The following is a 17,921-nucleotide window of genomic DNA, read 5'->3' on the forward strand; positions in this document are numbered from 1 at the left end:
GAAGAGACCTCAGCAATAAACAGTGAGTGATAATAAAGTTCCCCTGAAACTAAAGCTAAAGTCTCCAATAGCTTCTCCAGAATATATCATTTATTCCAATAATTTGAAACAAAAACATCACTGAATCACAAAGAACACAAGTAACTTTGTTATGGAGTCTTATAAGGAACATTCCAGTAGCTCCTGAATCTCAAAGTTCAAAAGTAGTAGTATCATTGTTAAAGTAAGCTATGGCTTTGGGGATAAATCCAAGTACTCGTGAAAACTCAAAGATTTCTGAGCATTAGATACCCATCCTTTGGTGGACAGGCATTAGATGCTACTACTGGTACTACCTATACCTCTTTGAATAAAGCAAGTAAATGCCGAGTTTCTAGTTCCAACAACTGCTGATGCTGCTTCCTCCCAGGTGCTTCATATGTCAGGATTAGACGTGTTCCTGAAAATTGGGAATTTTTCTTAATAAGCATTATCAAACAGATTTTAAAGCCAATATCTTTCAAAGTATTTCAGAATGTCAGTTTGCTATTCTTTGTTAAGCATAGTAAAATCAGCTTGTTCTTCGTCACTACCAACTTTTGCACTGACAATCATGTCCATATAGAGAAAAAAAAGGTTAATGTAAAATATATCAGGTATCAGGAACGTGACAACGATATTTTTTTTTTGTCTGTGTGACTTCTGAAACGTATTCTACTACTTGGAATAATTACATCAAGGCAACTTTATGTCAGTGTCTTCTTACTTTAGAAAGGTAATATCACATAGAGAATTGGAATTTTATGACAGCGGGATGAGGGGATAATCACCATTTTTTCAATGCTTTGTGAAGCAGTAAAGATTCAGTATAAATCTGGGTCAACTTTGTCAAATGTTAAATATCAAGTTGAAGTCTTCTGCAGATTATCATTCTAAGTATTACTTTCTTATGTGTTGCTAACCTCTCCTCATCTTACAATGCCTTTTGCATGGCTTTGGTCGAAAGTGAATTCAACTTGCCATTAATAAATTTCCATTTTATCTTATGAAAGCTACAATCCAGACCTTGACCCAGTCATTAATTGACAAATGATTCTCAATGTGACAAAGACCAGATTTTGTTAAATTTGTCAACAAACGCCTTGGCTTCTTACTTTCATTTCATGACCATATGTATGAAGTCCTTGGATCAGTTGAAAATTCTTTGCTACACAACCTGGGATGTAGATTGATAAGAAAGAACACCTATGAATGGGAAATGTTTATACCCTCCTTCCCCCACAAAATCACATGAACCAAGTGGCATTTTCATTCATGTAAGAGACGAAGGTCAAGTAATAGATGGGAAATTTTAGACAGACTGATAGCAGAATCATTTTTCACTGATAAAGTGAGTAACGTGAACTTCCATCCTGAATTTGATAAGGTTGATACTGTAATGAAAATTGAAATATGTACAGAACCAAGACTTTGAGAGAGCCTTTACCTCATAAGACAACAAAGGTAGCATTTATTTATAAGTTAAGAAATAAAAAATGTCACATTCATATTTCAAGTCGAGATTTTTTTTCCGAATATAGCTTTTTTTTTTTTTTTATTTTTTTTTTTTAGATAGCCATTGTCGAGGCGCATAGACTTAGGTAATAGGAATTAGTTGAGTGATCGTTTCGAAGTCTTTTAAAAATAGAGAGAGAGAGAGAGAGAGAGAGAGATAGAGAGAGAGAGAGAGAGAGAGGTGCTCAAGTTTTGAGGGACAGTGAGTAGAAAAACGAAAGTAAAAGACATGAAATCTAATATTGGCTTACGATTTAGTAAAACAGTGCCATGATTAAATATAGCAGCCTAATGAACGAACGACAGTAAGTACGGGATGGAACAGAACGAAAAGAATCCCCTTTTCCTATTAGCAATCGAATGAAATTGAGAGAAGAAAGACCATTTACTTCTGTGTTGAATGGTTGCTCTTTCCCATAAATATTCCATACATGAGTGCCGTCCCTTGTGATCCCTCAACGTAACTGGAAAATGTGCGGTACACAAGTATAAACAAACAAGGCGGCCAAACAAACCAAAGAGCTCGTTCACGAATCTACTTTGTCCAACCGCTTTTGCCTTTCCAAAAATCGAAACGGGTACATACAGGCATAAAAACAACAAACACTCTCAAAGGATTCTAACACCTGGAATAAACAGTGCTACAAAAGGAGGCGCAGAAGCGAGGGGGCGTTCAGTGTGTTCTCCCGTTTCTTCTCCTTTTCAAAGAAGAGTGAAAGACGTGGAGAGAAAATGCTACCCACACCGATATGAGCAAACATAGACTGGCAAACACACATACACGCACCTGAAGCACAAACAACCGGCGAGGAAAAACGCGCGCTGCGGACGCTGTTACCTTTATCTACTTCATCTTCGAATGTTATAGTGTTACACTACAATACACTGTATTTTGCATTATAGTGCTACAAATTCTATAGCCACAAAAAATATTTTGGTTTCCTTCATAGTTCTCACAGACAAGTTTCTTTTCCATTAAAGATAAAGGCACTATCAAAATTCCGGTTATTATTGATTTCCTTCAAAATAATATTCTCATTTACAGAGCAGCTATAAAAACTGGACAGTAATTCAATTAATTTTGGGCAGCAAACAAAAAATAATCAAAAGGCTAACTAAATATCCTAAAAAGTTAAGCTGACAATGAATAATTCCTTTCTTAGTCAAGAAATTAACCTTAGAACTATAGATTTTAATACCGGTATTTCCAAAAATATAGCAATCATTTGCGAGGTCCTTCATGCACTGAGTACAAATTCTAGAAATGTTCTTTATGTAAAGCCATAAAGGATGCCATAGAAATATGCAATAAAAGAATCAGCTGTAAAATGATAAAACTTACATAGTTCGTTCTTTGGTTTGTTATAAGAAGAAAACGAATCCTTCCGTTGATCAGAACCATCAACCCGCTTCGATTGTGATACGGCTATTATCCGTAGCTTTGTCAACGATGAAGAATGTTCCTTTTTGACTGTCTGCTTTTGGCTTTATACAAATGCTCCATCCTCGTCTTTTACGTCGACATTCTGTGCCAAGGTGCTTTGTCACATGCAAACACTCATCCCTCTCAACCAGAGTATCGTACATAACACAAGGGAGAACAGAATAATAAATTGCATAAATGAGACTATAGTATTCTCCGTAATATAAGTATTATGTTTGTTAAGTAATCGCTTATTTGTACAATGAAACTCATTGTTCCCTTTCTCAAAATAGAGAGTGCTCCATTTACACCGAAAAATTTAATGAAATCAAAGGAGAGAAGTAGGTAAACGAGTCAAAGTGAGTGGCAAAGAAAACATGAGCCAAACCTCCTTAGGCGAAAAGCCTCTTGGAAATATCTGGTCAAAGGAAGATTCTTACAAGCCCCGATTCTGGTGTCCCCTTCTCAAGGCAGGTTAAGTGCGTCGAGGTGTTATGAGTTTCCCCCATGAATTATGCTGGCCTAGAAAACTAATCCCGACGGAGAAAAGGAGAGCAAACACAAAGGTAAATATGAAACTCCGACCTAGAGCACTTGATGGCCCTGACACGAGTGCCAACGGAGTAGAGTGGAATAAGCAGAAGATGAGAGAATGGGGAGGTCGGGGAGAAGAGAGAAAGATGTCGAGCTGAATAAAGAACTGATGGAATAAGATGTGTTTTAGGTAGTGAGATATACAAAGAAGACAGGGTTATCTTATCCTAGACTTTAAGCTTCAAGAGAAGATAGAAATACTCCTGCTGTAAAATCTGAGATGAAAAAAAGTTAATGTTCATGTTTAACATAAACTATTATATGATAAAAAAAAACTAGGAGTAATAAATAAACTGTAAAGACTGTAAACAAAGTTACAACACACAGTTAAATTAAAGCCCATAAGATTTGCGTCAACATAGAATCTGAAACACTTTGAAAATGTTTTATAGATTTGATGATGAAGTTATGTCATATATTTTTTTATATTTTTTTTATTGATGTCTTAAAATAAAGGAAAGTAAGCCAATATTTTGGAAAAAGCTTTTTATCCTCTTGGTCAATAAGGTTAATTAATTGTTAGATACATGGATTCTCCGGACCTTTGCACTACTGCTGAACTTGAGGTAAAATAAGAAACACATAAAAGATGCGCAGAAGTTTCTTCGACGTAATTAAGTTTTCTGTGCAACGTATGATGCTGTATGAAACTCTCAGCAATGGCCCCGTGGTGGTGTGTTTATTGGAACCTACAGCAGCGCCAGACGCAAAATAAAAACTACTAATGCTAGAGGGCTGTAATTTGGTATGTTTGATGACTGGAGGGTGGATGATCAACAAGCCAATTTGCAGTCCTCCGGACTCAGTAGCTTTTAAGATCTTAGGGCAGACAGAAAAATTGCAGACGGTTTTTGTTTTACAGAAAACTAAAATGAGATATGTAGATTAAAGCTCCTTTAACTTTCATGTTTATTTCCAAAAAATTTGAGGTTCTATAGTCTTAATAGTCCAAGCTATTCCAGATCAGGGTAACAAAAGAATCAAATGAATAAGAAAAATGAAAATGCTCTAGTCAATAGAGATATAGTGAGTAACTATTGATAGCTGGGTGCTAGGCGCCTACCTGGGAATAACCTTTGGTATATAGTACTTAGGTTCCAACTTCTTTTCTGGTCTGTGTTGAGTCTCACATAAAAAAAAAAAAAAAAAAAAAAATTTTCTGTGATTCATTTCCTCATGCGCTCATTTCCTTTGTATATCATAACGTTGAAGGGACCAAGTCGAATGAAATGTTAGCAATTAGTTTGCTGTAGGGTCAGGAGGTTAGGTAAAATTCGCTAGTATGTTGGGGACTAGTCGCCTACTCAGGAAAAACCTCAGGAATGTACTTAGACTCCAATATCTTTTATGACTTCTGTGGAGGAACTGCTAATGCCCTGGACCATGGAACTATAAACATGGAATGGACAGGCGCGTATAAATGTCTTGACGCTGATTGTCACTGCGCTTTGCCATGGGAAAAGGTGATGACGCTGAATTAAGCTATTAAAGCATACACTTGCAAACGCTATTTTCACTCTGTCGTGCTTAATTCTCCACCGATTGTAATGAATATAGATAGGCTCATTGGAAAGCTCTTTTAAATACATATAATCAAGCATGTTAAAATACGGCGCTGCAGTGTTTTAAGTAAAGATATCAACATATGCATTTTACCTAGGTTCCCTCTTTTAGTCTACTGTTTTTTATATAAACATTATCAAATATGTCATCGGTTAAAAGATCTTGAAAAGCACTTTCCAATGAGACCAATGAGCACGTATATATAAGTCTCATACAATAGAAACTATCATGCATACCATGTGCTGAGACCGAGTGATTTCATGTCTTTGCCATTGGGTTGTGTCATAAATTTTACCACTAAAGCCTGCTGAACCCCTTATATTTAATATCCTTCTAAGTATCAAAGTCTTTATACTCTATTTTGCATTTTATGTACTACCTAGGTCTTATCACATTGCTATCCAGTCTGTGCCACCTAGGGATTAAACTATCACCATGACACAATGTACTTAAATCAAAGTAAATGCCCACAATCAGGCGAATCACATCAAAGTAGTGATTATCTATACCAAAGGATGTCAGCTTCACAGGCATCATGACAAATCTCTCTCCACCCTTTGCAATGGCGGCATGCTGCAGCAACTTTGCATATGTCCAGTTTATAGTCCCATGCCCTGGACTGCCACTTAAGAGCAGGGTTTAGCCCTAATAAGAGTCAATAATTTATTACTGTCACTCATGTCCTCTTGAGTTAATTTCCATCATATCTCATTTTGAAGGGGCTAAGCCAAATTAAATGTTATCAATCCATTCACTGAGGGGTCGGGATTTTGGGTAAAAATTCATCAGCTATGCTATGCCAAGACCAGGAAGAACATTCTTTATTTTTACGAGCTTTCGAGGTATAAAACCTCATCATCAGGCTGAAAAATTGACGAGGATGAGAAATCACTAAAATTACATCAAATGAATTGTCTTACTAAAAGCTTCAGTAAAAACATCAAATAAAACGAACAGCACATACAAACTAAAAAAATTACCAAATAAACTAAAACAAACGCAAAACATACAAAAATAAGATAAGATGAAAGGTAAACAAACTACCACACTCAAAAGTAAAATGGCTAACGATCCAGTTTGTGCACCTACTATGAAATTTTACGATAGCTAGTTGAATACCGGAGAAGTTCAATTCCGGTTTCATACTCTTAATAAACAGTGACTCTGAAATTAAAAGGTCCAGTCTATTTGAGCAAAAAGACGGTACTCTAAAATCAAGGCGAGTGAAAGGATGCTCCTGTGCTAAACTGTGTTCCCTTATGTCAGAAAAAGGTGATTTAGAAAGCAAATAAATTACTTAATGTAACTACCCCAATTTTATCTCTCAAACTTCTTAACATCCTATTTAATTTGTCTTCTAATTTCAAAATGTGATTCACAATATCTACATTTAACATCCTAAATTTTGTATTGTCAGAGAATATTTCATTAATTTTATCTAAATATAGTCTAGTCGAATCGTGCAGATTTTTAGGGAAATTGCACACATTGGGTTAAAAGTATGAAACTTGGTACAGGGTTACATTACATCATTTTGAACTATTTTAGCTATGGACCCACCCCGAAAAAACCAAAATGGCCGTCATTTTCAAGATTGCGGACAGTGGCTAGAAAAATTACTTTAGACTTGCAAGATGTGCCATTTTTATGATGTACAGGAGTTGGGTGAATAAATAAGTATTATTTAACATATATAATGCATATATTCTTCTTAAATTGAAGGAAGTTATACAATTTGGGGGCTTTATAAAAGACGGCAACCCATTTTAAACTCAAAAATGAGAAAATTACGTGATAATGTGCGACACAAACGAACTAATATTTCGAGGCTATATCATATATCAAAGTTCAAACAGATGCAGTGATAAGTTATATTTAACATTCAAACTGGCAAATCATTAAATGGGCTACCATATTTAAATTATCAGATTGCTAGCTTGCTGGAACGTAGATTGGGTTACTAACATGATGAATCCAAATGAGGCCGTATCTTAGTACAGTAAACTTCTACGATAAGTAGTTACACTTGGCAAGCGACTGAAGGCACAGATTTCCGGGCAGCAGGGAAACATGAGAATTCCATGGTTACGCTATTTATACATGATTTCTCTCACAGGGGTGATTTAGCTCACATTGGAGGAAATCTGTCATTAAAGCAATTAGCTCTGCTTATTGACTGAATAGCTTGATAGACCTTCAACAAGTCACAAGGCAAAATATGCAAGCTAAGGAACACTGTCGCAGTTGCACTGAACCGTGTTGGGTTCTTTAACCAGATTGTAGAACCTCATAACCTTCCTTTTGGTTTTCTCTCTTACACCACTGTTCATCTGGATCCAAATAATTTCTGGCACCCTCCAAGTTTCCTATAATTAAATCATCTACCGGTTCTTTCATACAAAGAGCATTTACTTTCCCTGTATAGAAAGGTATATCAACATCAATTGAGCCCTCTTCTACTGTACACACTGTACCATCTATCAATACACATTTTTGAACATGACATGTCAACTGATTATCTTTTACTAATTGACGTTTTACCACTACACCACTGCACCCTGTGTCTCTTAATACTGTAACAAAATCATCTCCAACATAACCCATAGAAATAGGCATTTTGTCACATATTTTTTATGCTCCTCCTATTGCTGGTTGAACATGTCCACATGTCAATCTCACCTGACCATCACTCACACAACAGTCCTTCAATTTGTCGGTCAAAACACATGCTGACCCAATCTGAGATTGCTCTTGCATGGATATATCTTGGTGCACTTTGTTTCTCTGACCTGTTTTCTTATTTTGCTGCAAAGGACTACCCCCATTAGTATTTACAGAATTTGACTTACACTGATCCAGCTGTCTCTAAAAATGCTGCTTTGTATAGATTCCTTGGGTCTATCGGATGGTTACCTGTCTGCTTGGAAAGAGAGTCTCGCGCTACATGTCCTGGTTTATTGCAATTGCACCACTTTCTCTCACGTCTTTTCTGTAACGAGTCTGTATGCAACGAGTCTGCACTTGCAATTGCCCATTGTGGCTGGCGTTCTGGAACTGTTTCCAATTACAGAGAATTTCTGAAAAGCCTGCGAGTCTTTAGTAAAAGAAGGGCAACCATGAGCTTCAATAAACTGATCAGCAAGATTAAACATTTCATCCACATTGGGATGTCGTTCTTTGAGAAACATAGACAGATTTACTACAACTGTTCATGAACTGCCCCCTCAAAAACAAATCCTTGAGACCTTCATAACTTCGTGTACCTCCAGACCATAATTATCCAATCTAGCAAGATATTATGAGGGACTCTCACCTTGCTCTGGCTTACAGGAACGAAATTTCGAATGAAAACCCTCCTCAGTAATGTGGAAACGCTTCAACAAGGCATCCATCAAACCATTATAATCCAAAGCGTCTGAAACTGGTAGAAAAGAATAAACCTCCAAAGCCTTACCTTGAAGAAGAGCACGAAGATTGATAGCCCACGAAGATGAATCCCATCTAGGATTAGACCCAAACCTCACAACCCTCTGCAAACAGGAATCAATACAGTCTTTAGATTCCTCAAATGAAGGTAGCTTAGGAAGATTAACCAGGGAATAAGAAAGCTCACCAGAAGTGCTCGCAACCCCAACTCTTAACTCTCCTGCTTTCATTTTATGCAATTCTGTTTCCGTTTTGATCTTTTCTAACTAAATTTCTCTTTCTTTTTTATGTTGCTTCTCTCACAGCGGCTCTCCCATCTCTCTCAAATTGTTCTCTCTCTTTCTTCTTCACAAAGACCATCAATACCTATCCCTGCAACCCCAGTCTTTTTCTCCTAAATCTACATACTCCATCATGAAAAATAAACGTAAACCTAGAAAGTTTGAACAACAAAATCTGGTAATATTACCTACAAAAAAAAATGCAAATACACAAAGCATTAATTGTAAGCTTCTTAAAAGTATAAAGTCAACACTTTACAACAACAATTGCCATAATGGGAACCTTAGTATGTAAGAACAATTAACAATGATTGCTATATTGTTTCTTAACCGTATAATTGAAGTACAATGCACTGACACAAAATACTTCCTTTTGTAGCTTCTACCTATATATATATTATATCTATATATATATATATATCCTATATCTATATATATATATATATATATATATATATATATATATATATAAATATATATAAAGGACGTTTGAACGTTTAAAGATCTCGCGGATACTCCGTTGTTTATTTTCCCTCGTGGCATATACCTTTAATCATATATATATATATATATTATATATATATATATATATATATCTATATATATATATATATATAATATATAATTATATATATATATATATATATGTATATATATATATATATACTATATATATTTATAGTATATATATTTATAAAATTAGTATATAATATACATATATATATATTATATATATATATAGATATATAATATTATAATATATTATATATATATATATATATATATATATATAAAGGTATATGCCGCGAGGGAAAATAAACAACAGAGTATCCGCGAGATCTTTAAACGTTCAAACGTCCTTTACTTAGCAGATGAACTGACAATACACGAAAGGCCGTATAACTGACAGTTAGGGATTATAAAGAGATTAGTACCTAATGAAGCCTTGATCTCAACTGTTGAACAGACAGGCATTGTTGCCACCTAAGTATGGTACTCCCAGAGTATGTAGTGCTATATAAGGCACTCACTGGCACTCAACAGGTCACAGAAGAAAGTCACGCGAGTAGCCTACTTTGGAGGTTTGCTTGGGTGAGTGTGGAGGAGTGTCAACGGAAAGATGGCACTTGCAGGGTTTGTCTTGCAAGACACAGTGTGTTCCCAGAACATGGTGGCACTCTCAAAGTGAGTAAGCAAGTGGCACATTAAATGTGCGTAAATGTTCCAACCAGAATGTAACAGTGTCCTCAGACATACAGTAGGTAGGTCCCTCAAGGACGTAGGTAACAAAGCTTCAGGTGGCTCTTTCAAAGTGCATAAGCAAGGTAGGATTCGAACTGGCACTCTCACCAGAACCTAAGCAAAACAGGCATACATAGGTGCGTAAGCAGCATAGGCTTTCATCTGGCACTCTCATCAGTACATTAAGCAATAAATCCTTCTAGGTGGCATTCTCAACAGTGGGTAGAGGTTGGGGAAGGGGCGGGGACACCAAGGAAAATTGGGTGAGGGAATGAAGTTCCGACAGGAGAACAAACAGTGGTTTCCAAATGCTCAACAATGTGTCACTGACAAACACCAACAGGAGACTTATGACAACCGACCATAATCTGTGATGTCATGCAAACTGGTCGAAGCAAAAATTTGATGACGTAAACATAGAGATAGTTTCCATTTTTACACTTTGAAATGCTAGTTAATACCCATCCATAGATTTAAGTGATGAATATGATTTTGGACATATGAAATATTGTAATTCATGTGAATATCGATACTGGAGAAATCGAACAGGCAAAATGTTGCACAAATAAAGTTTTTTGTGTGAAACATTTAGACTGACAGGATCCTGAAGATGGAAGTCACAGGATTTTTTCCACAGTTTTTTTAAACTTCCCTGTCTTGTCCTTGTGTGCATTTAGGACTTTGTTATCAACTATTTAAAGTTGCCTTACTTTTGTAAGTTGTCCATTGGAGCGAGCCCTCCTTTCAGCTCATGTAATTTGTTAAATCTACATGGTTTAATTTTGTGATAAAATTAGGATTCACAATTTTACCACAAAATTAAACTATATAAATTTAACAAAATACAGGAACTGCAAGCTGGATGCGCACCAACGGACAACTTACAAAAGGAAATGAACTTGAAAATAATTCACAGCGAGGTCCCAAATGTACACAAGGACCAATCAGGGAAGTTTAAAAAAACCATGGAAAAAATCCTGTGACCTCAGTCTCCAGGATCCCGCCAGTCTCTGAAGGTTTCACACAAAAAACCTTATTTGTGCAACATTTCGCCTATTCAATTTCTCCAGTATCAATATTCATATGAACTACAATATTTCATATGTCCAAAATTGCATTCATCGCTGAAATCTATGGAGGGATATTTTTTAAATCACATTTCAACGTATGAAAAAGGCAATTATCCTTATGTTTACATCAATAATGTTGCTATGACCAGTTTGCATGACCTCACAAAATCAAATGCACAAATGAGTCCTAAACTCGTCACTAGGGTGGGACTACCTTGTCATTACTATATCATGGATGGATCTGTCAGAGTGAGCTACGGGGTATGGGGTTGCCAGAAACTTAATTCTTCGGTGCCCAGTTACTATAATTTTCAACACGGAAATATACACCTTCCAATTCTTACGTTTTCATAAATAACCCAATAATTGCATTCAACAAAGTTAGTGTTAGCGGTGAATGGCAACTCACTTTCAAGGCTACAGAGGTGATTCATGATCTCTTAAGATGCATGGGCGGGATAAGCACTCGTTATTACCTTAAATGAATGTAAACATGTGTAATAACACTCGGTTAAAATGTAACAAAAAAATCTTATTTACCATTGTGTTCTGTAGTCAACAGATGCCAATATAAGTTTGCCACATTATATAAAGTAAGAATTCAGATTTAGCCAGTCAAAACTGATCTGCTAAACTGAGTGATCAAATGTCATGTTTACAATTGTAAGTTAATCTCACTGCTTGCAACAGGGTTTCAAGGTCCTACGTCAAGGTCACCACTGTCACAGGCAGTCTGGTATACATAGTGCTTGGATGCATGGATCGAATTCTTGACAATGATAGTAAATACAACACACTAGGCTGAGCACTGTGAGCAAGGATTGCTCCCACAGGAATCTCAGGAATACTATCCCAAGAATGACACTGGCAGTAAATGTTTAGTGGCACTGATGAACTACAGAAGACAGTACACAACGTTGGGAAGACTACACGAATCTGCAAAGCAGATAACGTTGTAACACAGATACTGACTGTGAATAAGCTTACATGACTGATCAATGCCACATGAAAACTATGAAAAACAAGAGATACATCACATATTAAATGAAAAGTTGATACAACGAAATTACTGCTAGCATTATCAACATAAATCTAATAACACTTCCACAATGAATTTGCAAATATCACAATTGCACAGTCAAAATCACAAGTCTCTGAAGGAGACAGGATAATAGGATCATGGGAATAGGAGAACAGTTTGGAATAAGGAATGAGTGCAAGGAATAGTAGGTGAAGGCTGACAAATCAACTTCCAATTCAGATACCATTGTCCATGGATGAGACATATTTAGATTTGAGCAAGGGCGTCAGCACAAGGACTTCATTGCTTGCAGTTCTTCACCAGGGAACAAATGGAATGGTACTCCTCATCAGACAGTGCTCAGGTACTTTAAGGGTGGTAGCTTCCAATCAGGAAGTTAAGGTCAGATGTCAAGACAGAGTTCAGATTCCAGATGTGGAGTAGAAGAGAAACTAGCTGTAGATCATTACCAATAGTTCAGAATACTGGAACAGGTTGCCATGTCATCGGATTTCAACGTGATACCACTTTGATGTACTGATGCAAAAACTGGCTAGGGCGAAATGCAATTTGATAGGTCATACCAGCCCATGTATATACCCGGTTTCAGGAGTTGCCAGAGATTTCTTGTCTGACATCTGTCAAAATTGCAATGATCTCGTTCGATCCTTTGATATGTGCCACTAATCCTAGCAGGCACATGAAATGGTCATTGTAATGCTGGAAGAGAAGAGTATGGAGGAAAGCATACAAAGAGGTGCTAATTGAGGTTGAGAGATTTGGTTCAGTGGGCGGAAGTGCAGATGCGAGGGGGCAGAGAAGCAGGCGCAAGGGGGCAGAGAATCAGGTGCAAGGGGGCAGAGAAGCAGGTGCAAGGGGGCAGAGAATCAGGTGCAAGGGGGCAGAGAAGCAGACGCAAGGGGGCAGAGAATCAGGTGCAAGGGGGCAGAAATGCAGATGTGAAACACTGTGACAAACAAGGACAGGATGAGAGGACAAGTCATACAGACCACATGTATCAGGGTGTGAATTTTAACAACTTTCAGGGGCTGATCCCTTTCAGTGACTCTCATGAAATTAGACTGGGGACCAAGCACAATGGCAGAAAGGTGGCAATGGTCCCCTAAGTCTTTTACCTCCCTCAAATCTCAGGTCATTATCAGCTTAAGGTTGGTGTCTAAATTGGATTTGGGACAATGATGTCTGTGATGAGAGTACGGCAGGCAATAAAGCAAGTTTGGCAAGGTATTAAAATGACCTTTTCATGTTTTTGACTTCTGGATGTTGTTAACCCCTCAATCCAGGTTAATATGCAATAATACATACACCCCTGACCAGGCTAAATTTAAGGATGGCCAATTTAAAAGAACAACTAAAAAAAACACACATCAATAGAAAGAGGAAGATATGCATATACACATGGTATAGAGAAAAAATCTAAAAAAATTTCCACTGTGTTATTCTGGCTTCTAACACTGCCATATACGTCCATGTAATGACTGGAACGAAGGATGATGAAATAAAATTATAGGTTCTTGTATTGACAGATACAGTGATATGGAGGTGGAAGGAAGTTTCCATGCTTCATGCTTCAGTGACCACAGGACAAGAATTGATTAATGCATCATATATATGGCAGGAAATAATAGCTGCATAATGAAGCAAGTGGCCTTACAATAAGTAGAATATAAATGGTAAAAGGATAAATGCAAGTTAAATGATAATGTAAATGATGCAAGGCAGATGATAAGGGAAAAATAATTATCTTGATTAATGATATACATATATGCATGTAATCTGTATATACAATGCAATTGTAATGGTATTTGATAACTCTAGACCTCTCTCCCCCTTTACGCTTGTAGCACTGTCTTGAGCACAACATGGACTCCTTTCAGAGAGTTGGGATGAATGACGAGGGGTATTTGGAGGGTTATATGAGGGCCCTCTTTCATGGCCAGAGCAAGGGGACACAGGGATTTGGAGAGAGGTTCCATCAATAATATCAGGCACTGGGAGCAAATTTCTTCGGTTTCGGAGCATATGCGATCACTAGGTAGGTGTACCTTGTACTGTCTTGATCTGCCGCTGCCCATCACAATGTCGACCTGTCCTATCGTAGTGTTGTGGTGTCCTAGATCCTGACTCGCTGGCTGATGGTGAGCTTCTTTAGAGGGCGAGTATTCGAGTTATAGAGGCTCCTGGCTTGTTCAGTGTAGGTGGCAGTACGACAGTTGTAGTCTTTAGTCTTAGTTTGCCACTCATCTGTGAGTGAATGGGGGCAGGCCAGAACAAACGTAATTAGAGGGTAGCTGTAGAGAATCTGTGCAGGGGCGCATCCAGCAGGGGTTGAGGTGTTCCAAAGATCCAGCAGTTCTCTATCAAAGGCTTCACAATCTATGTTCCCAAATGTGGTGGTCTTGATGATGAGGTGCTTGACTGCTTTTACTGCAGCTTCTGCAAGTCCATTGGACTGAGGGTAATGTGGAGAAGTGATGATGTGGTGAACACCCTAGGAGTCAACTAATTGCTTGAATTATTGGCTGGAAAACAGGGGTCCTTCATCAGTCTGTAAGCAGAGTGGGACACCAACCTCGCAGAAGAAGATGCAGAACCTTCTAGTGACTCTGGGTGCGGTTATGTGGTGTCCACAGGGAACAACCACATGCCAGCCTGAAAATCTATCTGCAATAACAAGGAGGGATTTCCCTGCTACATGGAAGAAGTCAGCTGACACACTTTCGAAGGGCCGGGATGGGTGGTCGTCACACATGTAAGGTTCTTGTTGCTGACTGGGGAGAAGCTGTTGGCAGGTGTCGCAATTTTCTACTCTATTCTTTTTATTGGTGCCGATGCCCGCCAAAACACTGTCTGTCTTGAATGACGTTGAGTAGCTTCGATCACTCTATGGCTGTCGTGAAGGAGAGCCAAGGTGCGTCTATGGAGGGCTACAGGGATGACAATCCACTAACTCTACATCTGAGTAAGGGCTATCCCGTAGTTTCCAATACGGGAGGGTGGAGGCATGGAGGTTGTAGTTGTTGATGGGAAAGCCGGTAGAGACGTAGTGGACAAGACAACTGTAGTCTTGATCCTCAGCTGCAGCTGTGCAGATTTCATGTAGAGTTCTATTTTCTTCAATGATGGATCCTGTTGCCTGGTCATCATTGGAAGTGGCATTGTTGGCAACAATGAGCCTGACATGTGCAGTCGAGGTGGTGCATTCTTGCTCATCTTTAGGTGTGGGGCAGCTAGTTGGGAGAAGACAGGGCGTCAGTTAGGCAGATCTGTTTCCCCACACGTGGGGCCACTTTCACTCTGAGATGTTGTAGGAGTGGATTCTTAATGGCATCCAATGTGTAGTGGTTGAGAATCGGTATCAAGGGGTGATAGTCAGTCATTAGAGTGAAATGATGAAGTCCAGACAAGTATTGGTGACACTTAGTCATGGCCCAAGTAACTGCAAGTAGTTACAGCTCTATGGTAGCATAGCGAGTTTCTGTGTCTGTCAGGAAACTAGAGCATCTGACCGCGGCCGTTGTCTTGAAGCAGGGCATATCCGAGGCCGTACAAGCGTGAAGCAACTGTTTGTAGGACCACAGACGAGGCTGGGTTAAAGGGTGCAAAGACAGGTGATGAAGCCAGAGCTGTCTTGACCTTCTTAAATGCTTGCTCATGATCAGGGGTCCAAATGAATGAGCGTTTTGGGCTCATAAGTGGGTGTAGAGGCTGTGAGTGAAGTAAGCAAGTTAATTGATGAGACCCATAAATGACCTGAGCTCTGTGACATTGGATGGTGTGGGGAATTCAAGTATTACAGATACCTTGTCGGTGTCTCCTGCAATGCCATTAGATGACAGGACATAACCACAGAAGTTAACTTTCGAGGCAGCTACGGTGAATTTGTCCTTGTTGAGGGTGATGCTGTATTGACGGCCCCTGGTCAGCATTTGGTGTATACATTGTAGATGGGAATGGAGATCCTCATTGGACAGGAGGATGTCATCTACCATTTTCACACAGTTGGGGATCCCTTGTAATGCCATACCACCATGGAGGCAGTATGCATCACCTGTCGCCGACAATCCCATTGGACCACGACAGTGCTGAAATCTCCCGTGTAGAGTTATAAACATTGTTAGGTAACAGTCCTCTTCTGCCAGCTCCATCTTCCAGTAACCATGCAGGGTGTCTGCTGTAGTGAAGTACTTCTCATTAGGAGAGATGTTGCAGATGGTATCATGCGGCATGGGCGATGGGTGCGTAGGGTTGGTGACCTGAGACTTTATGTGGATGTGATCCACAGAGATACGGACTCCTTTGTCCTTGAGTACCAGGACCATGGGGTGGCACCATTCGGAATTTGTTGCCTGCTAGTGTGATGATTCCTTGTTTCACTAAGGAGTCCAGCTCTTCTTTCACTTGATCCCTGAAGGCAAATGCAATGCAGCAAACGGTACAGCTCTGCGTTTCAGGTGGATCCTCATTAGGGACCTGTCATTTTCTTTTGCCATCGAGTCTGTAAATCAGTCTTGGACATGAGAACATTGCTGAAATGGAAGAGAAAATAATCCTAGGCAGCTGCGGGTGACGTCATGGCAGAAGCAAGAACCTGAGCACATCTGCTGACATGTGTAACCTTGAGAATGGGCTTCAGGAAGTCTGGTGACACTATGGCAAGGGCTCGGCAATGTCCACAGGAGAGAAGGGCAGTCTGGATACCCTCATGCACATGTATGTTGCTAAGCATGACTTGTTGCCGAGGCAAAGTGTTGCTTGAAAGCATCCCACAGCTGGTGTCATGGGGGATTAACTGGAGATGTGATGAGATGTCGCCAAATGGCACGAAGACAGTGACTGGTGTGGGGGACTCGTTATCTGAGTTGACACCCACGAGACAGCAACTGGTGCTTGACTTAATAGGTGGTGAGGGACAATTTCCAGTGTGAATTGCATTGGTAGAACTGCACATTTTCTCGAGATGTTCCTTTTTCTGGCAGGTATTGGTCTTATTTTCCTTAGCAGGGCATTTCTGAGGGCGAGGCCAATGACCCATGTGTCCTCAGTTATTGCAAGTTGCGCTCTTGGCTCGGCATTGTCTGGAGTCATGCTTGCGAGAGAAGTATTGACAAAGGTCACAGTTAGAAGACTGGTGAGAGGGTTGGTCAGGAGATCGATGAGAAGTCCTCTTCTGTAGGTGCTGGTTCCTCTTGTATGAGGGTACTGCACTGATCTGGCTAGGCGAGGATGCAATGACTGACACAGTCGCACGTGCAGATTTGTAGGAGCGGAATCATGTCACAAACTCTGTAAGGGTGGATGAGGGTTGGAGGGGGATAAGGCGTTATATTAACTCTTAGTCCCTCACGCCCATCAAAATAACCATCTGCAATTTCCGTTCAGTGCAGGAAGCAGGGTGGCCAGTGCATAATTCCTCTTCATCAGTGAGATCCTTAAGGCTTGCATAGTAGTCTGCAAACGATTCTCCCACATCTTGTATGCAAGCTGTGTTGTAATGCTTCAATTCTGAGGCTGTGAAAGTGCTCCTCAAGATATCCAACACCTCTATAAGGGAGAGTGCGGGAGGGATGCCATTGTATGTGTAAGCAGGTGCTGGATGTCCAGGGAGATGCAAGTCCTCAAGTGTATCAGCCGGGAGGCTTGATGTAATCTATCAAGTCCAATTAAAGCTGCATAGTCCACAAAATGGAGCCCCCTTTGATGGAATGCTTGATATGTTGCATCTTGTTGCAAGACGGGTGGAAGGT

Source organism: Macrobrachium nipponense, chromosome 10, assembly GCF_015104395.2.
Source record: "Macrobrachium nipponense isolate FS-2020 chromosome 10, ASM1510439v2, whole genome shotgun sequence".
NCBI classification, from domain to species: Eukaryota; Metazoa; Arthropoda; class Malacostraca; order Decapoda; family Palaemonidae; genus Macrobrachium; species Macrobrachium nipponense.